Source organism: Musca autumnalis, unplaced genomic scaffold (genome assembly GCF_047663935.1).
Source record: "Musca autumnalis isolate F117 unplaced genomic scaffold, ASM4766393v1 scaffold_4, whole genome shotgun sequence".
NCBI classification, from domain to species: domain Eukaryota; kingdom Metazoa; phylum Arthropoda; class Insecta; order Diptera; family Muscidae; genus Musca; species Musca autumnalis.
Window position 1 is genome coordinate 132221068 of NW_027411977.1, and position 14889 is coordinate 132235956.

The 14889-nt window shown below is 34.4% G+C and overlaps 1 long non-coding RNA gene across 1 annotated transcript; it reads right to left on the reverse strand.

Moving 5' to 3' along the window:
• Window positions 1–4436: 4436 nt before the first annotated feature.
• LOC141402693 (uncharacterized) lies at window positions 4437–5361 on the reverse strand. The gene is made up of 3 exons (XR_012412697.1): window positions 5265–5361; window positions 5138–5216; window positions 4437–5088 (listed from the first exon to the last, which is right to left on the reverse strand). It is a non-coding gene; the product is annotated as an uncharacterized lncRNA (long non-coding RNA).
• Window positions 5362–14889: the final 9528 nt, after the last annotated feature.

Genomic DNA, 14889 nt, shown 5'->3' on the forward strand with positions numbered 1-14889 from the left:
TTAACATTATACATTGTATGTAGATCTGTGTACATTTTGAACATACATATCGACACCTCCAAATAATAGTATGCTAAGTCTAAAAAGTGAGTTTTGCAGGAGAAGCTCTCAAAGTTTGAAAATTTTTTGAACTTCAGTACTATGCTAAGTCAATATTTGTTTATAACTTCTGTTCAGATTGACCGATCATTACCAAAATTAGACAGAATTTAAGTTAAAGGACGTTCGACACCTCCAAATAATAGTTTGCTAATTCTGAAAAGCGAGTTTTGCAGGACAAGCTCTAAAAGTTTGGAAATTTCTTTGACCTTCAGTACTATGCCAAGTAAATACATATTTGTTTATAACTTCTGTTCGGATTGTCCGATCATTACCAAAATTTGACAGAATTTAAGTTAAAGGACGTTAAATATAAAAATGTAAAGAAGTCGACTTAGCATACTATTGTTTGGAGGCGTCGATATATTAAATGCATAGGTAGGCATATGCAAGCAACGTGTTGTTTTGTACTGTATTTTTGGTCTCCTTGGGCGTACGCGGTGCGGCTGAACCAACTTTAAATGGAAGGTGCTTACACCTAGGAAGTTTTTGCGGATTCTGAAACTACAATGTTCATAGATGAGAAAAATCGAAAAACAAACAAAAATCGCCAGAGGAATTTTTAGGGGTCGATTATCGATAGCAATTATCGTTGAGTGGAGTTGTCAAAATTACTTTATGTATGAAGGCCTACGTACATAAGCTCCCTCGCCTGATTGCCTTGCTTTCCTGCTTCATTGTTGACATAACAAAAATAAAAGAATAAAGAAGGCCGAGCAAATTTCGAACTGGGTTGCCCTTTTCTTTTTTATTCTTTTATCAGAAGCAAGCAAGGCAAGCAGGTGAGGCAGCTTATGTACCCAGGCCTTGACAACCTTCAACCGACGTTGCGAGTCTCAGTTGAAGAAGCGATTATTTTTCAGCAACCAGTTATTTTCAGTTGCAGTGAATATTTTCAAAGAAACAAGATGTAAAATTGAAACGAAAAAACATTTTCTTAACAATTTTTGATTCTTTGCATCATTAATTAATTATGTGTAACAAAAACGTGGTGAAAATAACGACAAAATGGCAATTTAGTATATTAATTGATAAATTGAGGGCATGTGTTCCATCAATACAGCCGCCTTACACCAGGGATTTCCGTTTTTGAATAAAAATGATTTTTATTTTGTCTTTTTTTCTTCCTCAGTCAACTTCGAAAAGATCCAATTTTTGCACAATTTGTCCTCTATCAAGTAGACGAAACGTTCGACAATATAGATTGAGCTATACAATTGTTGTAACCATTGCCATGGGACTTTTGGAAACTTCCCTCCACAAAAATCTCAACGCAACGCACACTTTTAAAACTCATCCTTTAACGTTTCCATAATATAAACTTCGGCATCCTTGGCAATTGAAAATACGCCTTAAACCTAAAATACATTACTGATTATACATGATTATATAAATAGCCGGCCTTCGGCCGGGGATTTAAGACTTTCTCCTATGGACAGGTGCAAATCTCGGGAACGGGAACAACAATTTTCTCCTAAATTTTAAATTGTTTCTCTAAAAAGCCGGCCTTCGGCCGGGGATTTAAGACTTTCTCCTATAGACAGGCGCAAATCTCGGGAACGGGAACAAAATTTTCTCCTAAATTTTAAATTTTTTCGGTATATAGCCGGCCTTTGGACGGGTATTTAAGACTTTCTCCTATGGACATACGCAATCCTCGGGAACGGAACAAAATTTTCCTCCTTTTAACACGAATTGAGTTTAATAAATGCGTTTTAACAAAATTTTAACACGAATTGAGTTTAATTAATGTGTTTAACTTAAGTCCAACTTGGGGTTTTGGTGGAATTTTCGAGGCCTATATCTGGGGAAGTATACATTTCCGGGACATAAGAAGTTATACACCGTTGGAATCAGAATAGAAAGGACTACCTATGATGCAAATATGGTCTTCCTACCTTAGGTGCCTCTAAAGGAAATTAAACCTAGATACCATGTCCTGTACATTTTCTTCATCAAATAATTCCACTGATCTTATCATTTTGGCCTGGGTACTTGCGCAAGCAGACATGGCAGTGCTTGGTGTGTTTGAGAGAAAAATTCTTCGAAAGATCTACGGACCAATCTGCGTTGACGGTGAATATCGACGTCGCATGAACCAAGAGCTGTATCTGCTATACAACGACATCAATATAGTTAAACGTATCGAGATGCAGCGATTGCGTTGGCTAGAATGAGCGATGATGAACCCACTAAAAAGGTGTATGAATACATGCCACATGGCGGTGCACGCAGAACTGGCAGGCCAAGGAATAGATGGCGCAAACAAGTGGATGATGAGATGAAAAGGCGCGGTATTCCAGAGTGCAAAGCAACAAATAGAGAGGAATGGAGATCTCTTCTTAGTTCGGCCTATAGAACAAATGTTCTGTAATGGGCCAGCTAAGTAAGTAAGTAGATCTTATCATTTTAAAATAGTTTTTTTTTTGCGAATTGTGTCTTTTGGATTTTATATAGAGTTCACAAGTTTGAAATAAAACCTTTATCGACAACCAAGTTGGGTTGACATCAATAATACAAAATCTCATCTCAGTAGTGCTGACAATTGACAACGCAACTCAAATTTAGTGGCAATGCATAATCGACCCGTTAAATAAATCGCGGTCAAAGGTGACAAATTTAGGGTTTTTAGGATTTTGTTGGAAACCTCATGTTCTGTAGAAATGGGATTAGAGAAAATGTTGTACCTGTGAAAATTCTCTACAAGATTGACTTTTATTACTTTTCCTTGGTTTTACCATTTTTGAGATATAGAAGTTTAAATTAGGTCTGTCTGGTTACTTTCCCAGCAAGAATTGTCTCAGAGAGTAAGGAGTTTTTATTTTCTTTTGCAAGAAAATTGTAAAAAGTAAACAGACACCTTCCCAGCAAAAACCAGCAAGCAATCAGCTGACTTTCCAAAACAGAACACTTTGTCCGCCAATGAAGGAAGCAAAAATGTTGTATTTTATTAAAAAAAAAAGAAAATAACCCAAAAAGGATTTTTCCCACTTTGCAACTTTGTTCTCCAAAAAAGCAATACAATTAGGCTTGCTATTTCCAAAATAAAATTGTTTTTAATTTTCACAAACATAAATCAACGAAAAAATAAAAACAGACGTTTGATTGTTTTTAAGAAGAAGAAGAGTTGCTAGTGTCAGTGAAAGAAATGTCAAAATGTCTATCCCGAATCGGTCTCTTTTGCTGGGGGTAACGTCTGGTTACCCAAACAAAAAAAAAAAAAAATACTTATTGGGACAATGCACTGACTGTTTAGCCTCCTTATAAAGCAATGCAATGAACAGTGCATCCACTTGTATGGAGAATGTGGCCAAAAATATTTCGAGTGCAAATAGGTCTGTTCGATAACTTCGCAAGTAAAAACTACTTACAAGTACTCAGTAAATTCTCAGTAACTTCTCTCAATGAGTTTTACTCTCTCAAAGCTAAAAATTTGCAGAATGTTATCGAACAATAGGTGTGTTCGTTTACTTTTCCCGTAACATTTACTCAGCAAGAAGTGACTGAGAAAAAAAGAGCAATTTGACTCTCACAAGAGAAAAAAATACAAAAAGTAAACGAACAGCACATTACAAAACATTTGTAAGATAACAGCTGATCAATAAAAACAAAGAGATTGACGCAAATAAATAAAATCGTAATTTTGAGCGCTGAAAAATAATAAAAAGAATTGAACAATAAAAAAATGAATAATAAAAGGAAACTGCTATATCCAAATTTTAACCGTTTTCTATATAATTCGGCACACTTATTTCTGGGGTAAATACAGTCGCACATTCCAAATTTAATTGAAATAGGACATATATAGCGTGTTTCGTGCAACATATGCCTTAAATCGGGCTAAAATATATATGGGGGCTATATCCAAATCTGAACCGATTTCGATATAATATGGCACACTTATTTCTAGACTAAATTCCGTCGCACATTCCAAATTTCATTGAAATCGGACATATATAGCGTGTTTCGTGCACCAAATGCCTTAAATCGGGCGAAGATATATATGGGGGCTATATCCAAATCTGAACCGATTTCTACCAAAATAAATAGCGTTCGTCCTTTGGCCAAAAAAACTATCTTCCCCAATTTTCATGCGAATCGGACAATAAATGCGACCTGTACATTGTTTAGAAAAATACATGGACAGACGGACATGCGTAAATCGACTCAGAAAGTAATTCTATGTATATCCCTAAAAGGAACTATGGGTCTCTCTCGTTTCCTTTTGCATGTTACAAACTATTGCCAAAGACATAATACCCCTTACCACAAGGTGGTGTAGGGTATAAAAATGTCAAGCTGATTTAAGTGTGAAACAAATATTACGGTGCCCATAGTTTGGTTTAAGAAAGCATGGACTTGTCCACGAAACACATTACATCACTGTAAACAGGACAGATGTTTCCAATAAAAACACTCTTGGAACTCGATGTACGTTTGGAAGAAATTTTATTATTCCAAAGTTTCGGACTTGATTCAACTTGGTCTAAGTTTGGACAAAATATTACATCAAATCAAATTTGGAACAAATCAAGAGTTATCCTGCGTTCCAGCCAGTCGGACAGACAGATTGGCGGGTATGGTTTAATCGGCTCCAAAAAGTCCGAAAGGGATTTCATTCAAACATACTTGAGGTCAAACTATTACTTCAATGGGGTACGTTTCCATAGTATCAAAGCTCCAAGAATCGTACCAGGACAAGACGGATGTGCTACCTTCTATTCTAAACAAAGCCAAAAATGTTTGACGACTCTTGGGTGCCTCGATTAAATCCAACCCCTCTTGCACCTTTCAATTTTTGTGTGGGAGATAACCCCAAGATGTTCCGAGAGTTATTTAATTGCACTTATAAGATTATGTGGAGGTACACATAAATGCTCCAAGAGCTGTCCTTTCAAAAATACTTGGGGCCCAAAGCCGTTATTTCGATGTAGCCTCAGGGGGCTGAGGGTAAATAAATACATACATTAAGCACGACCACAGCCTGTCCTAAAATGTAAACATTACAAATCAATTACCATTAATTTGCAACAAATACCTGTTCCTTCAGAATCTTCAAATGACAACGGGTTGGACATATTCGAAGATGTTCCAGTCACTCCACTTTGTTTTGCCACCTAAAATAAAAGTTCAGCGAAAGTCTTAAGTTATTTATTTTTACTTACTTTTTTCCGTCCATAAATTTTCCAATTGGCAAAAAAAAAAAATCAAATGTAAATTTGTATTTTAACAACTCTTGTTTCTTTTTGTTTACAACAAAACAACTCAAATCAACTGATTATTCAACAGCTGATCGAACTTACGAATTCTTACTGGACAAATTTTCCCAGCAAGAATTTGTAAGTTCTTAGTCACACAACTGTCAAAAGTGCTCTCTCAATTCGCTCTCTTTTGCTGGATAATTGTGTAAACGAACAACATCTCGTAACAATTTGTGCAAATTTGTACAAATTATCACGTAAACGAACACACCTAATAATTTGCAATCACTTGCCAAAAGTCAGCTGATTTGACAAAGAAGAAGTTTGGCGGAAAAGATTTAATTTAACAATTGAAGGTTGTTAACGAAAATTAGTTGATTTTCCACTGATAATTAAATAAATATTAGGTGTGTACGATAACTTCGCAAGTAAAAAGTACTTGCAACCACTCAGCAAGTTCTCAGTAACCTCTCTCCACCAATTTTACTCTCTCGAAGCAAAAAATTTGCAGATTGTTATCGAACAGCAATTTGCAAAAACTTGCAAGAAGTCAGCTGATTTGATTAACAAGAAGTTGGCGGAAAAGATTAAATTTAACGGCTTATCTTTCCTTTACCGACTCACCTCAGAAAATTATGAAAAAAATACCACAGATAGTGCTTTTTATCCCGATTCCAACCATGTATTGCTTTTGATGCGGAAATGTATACTTCCCGAGATAAGGGCCTCCAAAGTTCCACAAAGGCCCTTGTATAAAATGTTGGCAAACCTCCACAGAAAATTATTAAAAAATTATAACAAATAGTGATGTTTATACTGATTTCAACGACGTATTATTTTGTTGACTTCCCGAGATATAGACCTCCAAAAATATGTAATTTAAAAGAAAATTGTGTTCCCATTCCCGAGATTTGCACCTGTCTATAGGTGAAGTCTTAAATCCCGGCCGAAGGCCGGCTATTTAGAAAAGAATAGGTTAGGGCCTTTGTGGATTTTTTCAGGCCGATATCTCGGGATGTATACATTTCCGCAGCAAAAGCAATACATGGTTGGAATCGGGATAAAAAGCACTATATGTGGTAATTTTTTTCATAATTTTCTGCGTTGGGTCGGTAAAGGAAAGGAGTTCCAATTTAATAATTGAAGGTGTCTACCATTTTTTTATTTTCCATTTAAAACTCCGGAACTGAGTTCCACCCGGCTATCGTGTTAAGGCCTCGGTACATAAGGCCCTTAGTGTTGCTACAACTATAATTCCCTTTCCAATGCATAAATATAAAACATACTGGAACGCAGTGCGATGTTTGGCATACATATTTATTGATATCTTTGGGAATACCTGGCCGTCTACATTGTGTTTCTCCTACTCCATGGATGCACTGCTTTTTGCTGAGATTTTATACCTTTAAAATAAAAAAATAGTCACCAGAAACTACAAAATAAGTTATTTTACTTACATTACCGTTTTCCATAATTTGTTCCCTTTTTTATATGTATCTATTTATTTTAATAGCCAAACGTTTGTTTATGTTTTTGCCAAGAAGTCCGCCACAAAACATTCGATCAAACTTGCAGCTGATCAAACTTGCAAATTCTTACAAGAAAAATTTTCCTTGCAAAAACTTGTAAACAAAAGTCTCCAAAACTCTCCAATATTCTCTCACAATTGTCTCCAAATTCTCTCTGTTTTACTTTGCAAGTTTGTTATCGAACAGCATTTTGTAAAAGTTTGTGCAAATTTGCACAAACTTTTGGGTTATCGTACAAACCTATTATCAACAAAAGGAAAACAGATCTAGTCACTAGATTCACTAGATTCTTGTGTGTTATCCAGGGACGCCTAAATATTTTTGCTGGGATTTGATACCTTTAAAATAAAAAATAGTCTTCACAAACTACAAAATAAGTTATTTTACTTATCATCCAGTTTTCCATAATTCACTTAGTTATTTCTTTCCTCTTTATCTTGTAATTATTTTAATAACCAAATGTTTGTTTATGTTTTTTGCCAAGAATTGCAAAGTCCGCAACAAAAAATTCGAATTTAAATCAGCTGATCAAACTTGCAAATTCTTACAAGGAAAATGTTTCTTGAAAAAACATGTAAAGGCCTTCGTACATAAGCTGCCTTGCCTGCTTACCTTGATTACTTCTGATAAAAGAATAAAAAAGAAAAGTGCAACCCAGTTCGAAATTTGCTCGGCCTTCTTTATTCTTTTATTTTTATTATGTCAGATATGAAGCAGGAAGGCAAGGCAGCTTATGTACGCAGGCCTTAAGTTCTCAGTAACAAAAGTCCCCCAAATTCTGTCACAATTCTCTCCCAATTCGTACAAACTTTTGGGTTATCGAACAGACCTAATATCTGGTTACAGCTACAGGCCCATCATGGTACAATAATACAGGTAGCATTAACATGCCAGCTGATGGTAACATAATGTGTCAATTGCATTGAATTGATGTCAAATTTTGACATCTTATGTTGCCAACAATTGGCGATGCGGCTACCTGTGTATTTGTACCATGCCCATACCTATATACGTCCGTATACCCAGGGCATGGTGGAATAATAAGGTGCAACGCCTGCAACAGCTGATCTTCATACCAGTTGTCAAAATGCGTTATTCTGAATAAAATCACATACAAAATGTAAACAAGCAATTCACAGTAATGTATTATTGTGAGCAAATTTGACGTTTGCCATGATTTGAGCTTTGTTCCTTTACTTTTTTAATGGTAAGAGTGGTAAAAGAGAAAAGTGTCAAAATTGGTCTCTCGTGAACATTTTTACGAGAAAAGTAAAGGAACGGAAAAATGGTAGATCTGGCAGCAATGTCGAAAAGAAACATAAAAAATCAATTTTCGTCTTTTATTTCACAGTTTTTAATTTAGTTTTGTCAGCGTTCGACTTTTTCTTCTGTTTTTCGTCCATTTTCTTCTTCATTGTGAAATAATCGTCAAACAAAAGTCGAAAAATCAGTTCTGCCATTTTTTACCTGCAGAAATTTGTCTGGTAGCCTGTGGTAGAAGAGAAAGCCATTCTCGTTCTCTCTCCTCTCTCACTCTCTTAAAAATTGCTTCCAGTTTTGCCACTTTTCGGGGTTAAGGAACGCTTTGCAGGTTAAAAATAGTAACCTCAGGTAAGTAAAGGAACACAGCTTTGATGTCACACCTTCGTATTCCACCATGACCCAGGGCGTGTGTGGTGAAAAAAGTAGAACACATGTATTCGTATGAGAACTATCGAAATACGTCGAGCGTACGCTTTTTGTAAGGCCATGTTTATATTATAGCCTTTTGCAGGGTTAACCTTCTTAATGAGGATTTATTTGACGTATACACAAAGGAATTGACATTTGAAATCCAGTGGGTTTGTTAAATCCGGTTATATTTAAACGTACTATAAGGCCATGTTTATTGGCCTGTTCCCGTACTTTATAAAGTGGTAAAAGTCGTAAAAGTTTAAGTTTAAATTATAGCTTTTTGCAGGGTTATAGCACGGTTACACTACAGCTTTTTGCCGGGTTAACCCACTTCATGAGGATTTATTTGCTTAATCTGCTCAAATCTGACCAGATTTGCCATACAAAAATTAAATCCTCTCATAGCTGGGTTTATTTTAAATCCAGCACAAATCCACCAAAAATACAGTGTTGTATTCGGTATTTGTGCAAAAAAACCAATTCTACTCAAAAAGTACCAAAAGTTGCAACTATTTTTGCAAACAGAGTTTGTCGTGTTTTACACGTTTACGATTGGTCGCATGAGATTTTATGGAGTTAATAAATCTAATGCCAAGTTTACACTTGCGCTCCAAAATCCACTGGATTTCACGAAATCCTGAAATACACCCCGGTGTTTACACTTATTTTTTGTTGATTTCAAACATATCACAATGATCAAGGTAGACGCATATGTGCAGCTGATCAAACATGAATTTTCAAATCAAGTTTTTGCAAATTGAATTTATCATCAAAACTTTCTTTGGAAAATTATAGTAAAATTATCTATATATCGTATTATTTGTGTATAGTACTAACAAATGAAAAAAAAATGATTTTATCGTTTAGACATCGTTATAATAAATTTTGATAGATAAAAGTTGTGCTCAGATCCTGTACAATATTAGTAATTGCAGTAGTTTTCCCGTTTAGTGCTAAATATGCGCTTCCGTAATCCGAAATCTAGTAATACTTGCACTTCTCTTCAAACAAAAATCGCGCCGAATAACACCCTCTTCTCCTGTTTTCTGCCATACACTTTTGGCCTAGTAGAAACTAGCAGCAAACATGTTCATTGGTATCTAATATGATAGCTGATAAGTTGATTTTGACATTTATGCTGGAGTTTTTGCAATTTTTCCGTTTCCGTATTTTTTAAGAAATTTGTATAGGGAAGCAATTTTTGACAATTCGCTCTTTTTCCTAACATTACAATTAAAAAAAGTACGGGAGCACAATGAAAAATAGCATTGTAACAAAGTAATTTAATATTTTTCACATTGTTTACAAATGTTGATACTAAAATTTTTTGTTGCAGCAATTGACCATCTACCTTGTTTATTGTGATACGTGAAAAGTGTTGCAACTTTTGGTACTTTTCTAGACAAAAGCAAGGTTGTATATCATGTGTACTGTGATTTCGATGTTGATTTCGCTGAAATCACGAAATGAGATGATTTCATTTTTGTATGCGAAATCAAGAAAAATTTTGTTTGATTCCGCGCGAAATCACGAAACGCCTTCGAAATCACGAAACGACGCCAAATGTAAACTAAGCATAAAGTTATTTGGAAATCATAAAATTATTTATTTTTTTTTCATTAGACACTTTTTTAACAAAAAGTACGATTGATACCATTATACAAAAATGTATCCCTGTTTGTAAAATATACCAATATGAGCAAAGAGGGGACGATATCTCATACGAGAAATTGTAAAAGTGTAACACACGACTTTATTAGTTATTTTGTATGTATACTTAAACAAACATCAGCTGACAGTTTATATCCTCGAAAAGCTAAGTGTAAGCAGCAAAGATTAACCCACTGGATCTATTAAACCCAGTGGGTTAACCTTCAATAGTGTAACCGGGGTATTAACCTTCTTTATGAGGATTTATTTGATGTATACCTAAAGGAATTGACATTTGAAACTCAGTGGGTTTGTTAAATCCGGTTATATATAAACGTACTATAATAGCCCATTTAGATATGACTTCATTAGCCGGATTTAGCACATTATCAGGTTTTATTTGCTAAATCCAGCCAAAATCTACCAGATTTCCTATACAAAAATAAATCCACGTATTGAGTGGATTTGTTTTAAATCTGGCATAAATCCTCCTATACAACTCTGTTTTTTGCAACATGTTGCTAGAAAATACAAACAGTTGCGAGCTGGCACAAGAAAGAAGGTAGATGCATCGGTGAATTGATACACTAAAAATAATTTATATTGTACAAATTTGTAAACAAGGCGGAAAAATTAAATTTTTTTTGATGCACAAATTTGATTTTAATCAACCAAGACTAATATTTACGATGTCTAAACGATAAAATAATTCGTTTATTTATTTTAAATGGGCAAACTGCGATAGAATAATTCTTTATTTGCCGTTTAGTTAGCATTAGTAGCATAATGTGCTAATATTTTCAGTATTAAACAATAAATTTGTAATTTGACGTATGTTTTTTGGGACGAATTCAATTTACAAAAAATTCTTTTGACGTTTCAAATTCGATCAGATGGGCTGATGCATCTACCTCGGTAATTGTGCATTGACCAAAAATCAGCTGACTGCCATTTAAATCCTCCAAAATGTATATCTAAATGCACTGAGATTTGTACTGGATTTATTAAATCCAGTCGAGGATTTATGGCTAGTCTAAATGAGCTATAAGTTGAACAAATGCAACTATGACAGAACGTTTTGTATCATGTATGTGTGCCCAGCAAAAAGTTTGCATCCGCGGATGCAGTTAAATCACTAGAGCAATTGCCGCTGGAGTACATCTTTACCTATGAATTCACCTATGAATTTTACAAGAGAGCGCGCAGCTAGGATGCACTCCATTTTGCTTCCACGGCACACAGCTAGGATGCACTCCATTTTCGATCCAAATCACAGCCTTTGATGTAGTGTTTTGGATTGAATTTAAATGCAGTCTAAAGATGCTATAAAATGCAAGCCATTGATAATATCCCAAAATAAATAAAATACATTGCTTATTTGTGTAAACAAGAATATTAACTTTATTACACTAATACAAATTATAAAAACTCTCCATCAAATTTGATCATAACTGAGTTTACTTCCTCTGCTCTGCTTTTTGTGACACCGCAACTGATATTGCTTCATCATTCAAATGGTTTTTCATTTTTCCTCCAAATCCAGTTCAGATTTCCAAAAAAACTCTAACTCCACTTCAAAAATAATTTGCGTCTCGTGAATTACAGAAATGTTCGTATCTTTAGCTTGTATTTCTTTATTTTTTTTAAACAAATTCTTAAAATTTTAGACACTCTTTCTTGTGTTCAGAAAAAAAGACTGCGACTGTAGGGATCAAAAAATTGGCTGGCTTGGCTAGGGATCTATAAGCGAGTGCTTCTAAAATGTATCGAGCGGAGTGCATTTTTCATAACTCCGTGTGGACTGCATCGAAAGATGTATTGAAATCAGAACTCTGCATTGCACTACTTCCAAACTTTTTTGCTGGGTGTGTTTTGTATTTTGAAAACCAAATCCCAACAAAACCTGAAATCCAATTAATTGCAAAGGGAAATTATTTATTTTACGAATGAAAACATTTAAATAACAGCTTGTTTCTGTATGCCGAAAGAAGAATGTGTGCGAAAGAAACACGTCCAAAGTCTTGTGTGTTTTACAAAATATCACTAGGCAAAAAATTTGCTTTGCCAAAAACCAAGAAAAACTTCTCGCCGTTACATGTAGTTGCAGACATTGAACAATGTATCTTAGATTTAGAGGAAAGTGAAAAAGAAATATGTAGGACGAAAATAGCCAATAGGATAAATAATTTTAAAAGGAACAAAAAACAAAGTAAAAAAGACAGATTTATATCGGCAATCTACGAAAAAACTAAGAAATTTCTTAAGAACCAGAAAGATATTATTATAGTACAAGCAGATAAAGGAAACAAAACGGTGGCTATGTACAAAAAAGACTATACCAATAAAATTGAAACACTTCTACAGGACAAAAATACATACAAGATCCTTAGAAACGATCCGACCAATAAATTACAAAAAACAAACAATAATCTTGTCCATGAACTACATAAAAATAACTATATAAACGAATTTGAAAAAAGAAAGCTTCAGTGTTCTGCTGCAAACGCGCCTCGTATTTATGGATTACCCAAAGTACACAAACCAAATATGCCGTTAAGGCCTATAGTCTCGTCCGTTAACGTCCCTTGCTATCACTTATCAAAATACGTCGGTCAAATTCTTAAGAATATAATATCTCCAAACTATAATATCAAAAATTCCACACAATTGAAGAACAACCTAAGAGATTATAAACTTTCCGAGACAGATACATTAGTCTCTTTTGATGTAATTTCATTATTTACTAATATCCCAGTCCACACGGCAATCAACATTATAATGAATAAATGGGATTTCATTAAACAACACACACAGATTCCAAAAAGATTGTTCCTCCAAATTCTTCAATTCTGCCTGAAAGATAATAATTATTTCAAATTCGAGGACAAGATTTACAATCAAATATTTGGAATGCCGATGGGAAACCCCCTTTCACCTACAATCGCAGATATAGTTTTAGACCACCTACTTGACGAAACCATAGCCGAGCTACAACATAATGACATAAGTATCAAATACATAGCCAAATATGTAGATGATATCTTAGCAATAATTAATAAAGACGATGCGGAGAAAATCTTATATACATTAAACAAATACCACAACAAATTACAGTTCACTATAGAATTAGAAAAGGAGCAAGAAATACCATACCTCGATGTTAAATTAAAAAGATGTGATGAAAAAATAACCTTTGACTGGTACACCAAAGATACCTCATCGGGCAGAATAATAAACTACAATGCAACACAACCAAAATCACAGATTCTCAATACAGCGAAAAGTTTAATCTATAGAATACTCAATATCAGCGACACACAATTTCATAATAAAAACACCAAAATAATAACAAATATTCTAAAAACCAACAGTTTTCCCATCAAGATAATACACTCACTAATAGAAGACGTAAAATACAAAATAAAGAAAGAAAATATAATAAAATCTAAGAATACATCTAACAGTATTTCCAATACTATATCCAATACTACTTCCAATACTACATCTAATACTACGTCTAATACCCCGGTTACACTATTGAAGGTTAACCCACTGGGTTTAATAGATCCAGTGGGTTAATCTTTGCTGGTTACACTTAGCTTTTCGAGGATATAAACTGTCAGCTGGTGCTTGTTTACGTATACATACAAAATAACTAATAAAGTCGTGTTTTACACTTTTACAATTTCTCGTATGAGATATCGTCCCCTCGTTGCTCATATTGGTATATTTTACACACAGGGATACATTTTTGTATCATGGTATCAAACGTACTTTTTGTTAAAAAAGTGTCTAATATAAAAAAATAAATAATTTTATGATTTTCAAATAATTTTAGATTTATTAACTCCACAAAATCTCATGCAACCAATCGTAAACGTGTAAAACACGACAAACTCTGTTGCAAAAACAGTTGCAACTTTTGGTAGTTTTTGAGAAGAGTTGGATTTTTTTGCACAAATACCGAATACAACACTGTATTTTTGGTGGATTTGTGCCGGATTTAAAATAAACCCAGTCGTGAGAGGATTTAATTTTTGTATGGCAAATCTGGTGAGATTTGACCAGATTAAGCAATAAATCCTCATAAAGTGGGTTAACCCGGCAAAAAACTGTAGTGTAACCGCACTATAATACATCTGACAATACAGATAATGAAGAAGTAAAAAATTTTTACGGTGTTCGTTACATACCCGGCTTATTTGACAACAAGCAGCTTCGACAAATAATTAACAACAACAACATAAACTTTGCATACAAACCCAATGTAACCTTGAACACACTATTTACGAACACCAAAACACCAATCGACAAACAACAACAAAACAACGTCGTCTACCAAATTCAGTGCAAAGGAGATATCAAGGAAAAATGTAACAAGATATACATTGGGACAACGAAGAGAGCATTAAGTATCAGAATGGGGGAGCACAAAATGGACATAGGAAAACAAAAAGCAACAACAGCATTAGCACAGCACGCACTGAACACCGGCCACTCACCTGACTTTGACAATGTCAAAATATTAGACAAAGAAACAAAGGAGAAAAAGAGAATACTAATTGAAAGCTTAAGGATACAACAAAACATTGACAGAACCATGAACCTAAAAGAAGATACGGACAACATAAGCGCGAGTTATGGAATTGTACTAATGTAATCGAGCTGTAATAATAGTTTTAAGTCGTGTTAATTGTCTTATATGTTTATTCAATATAAAATTAATGTAACGCGTC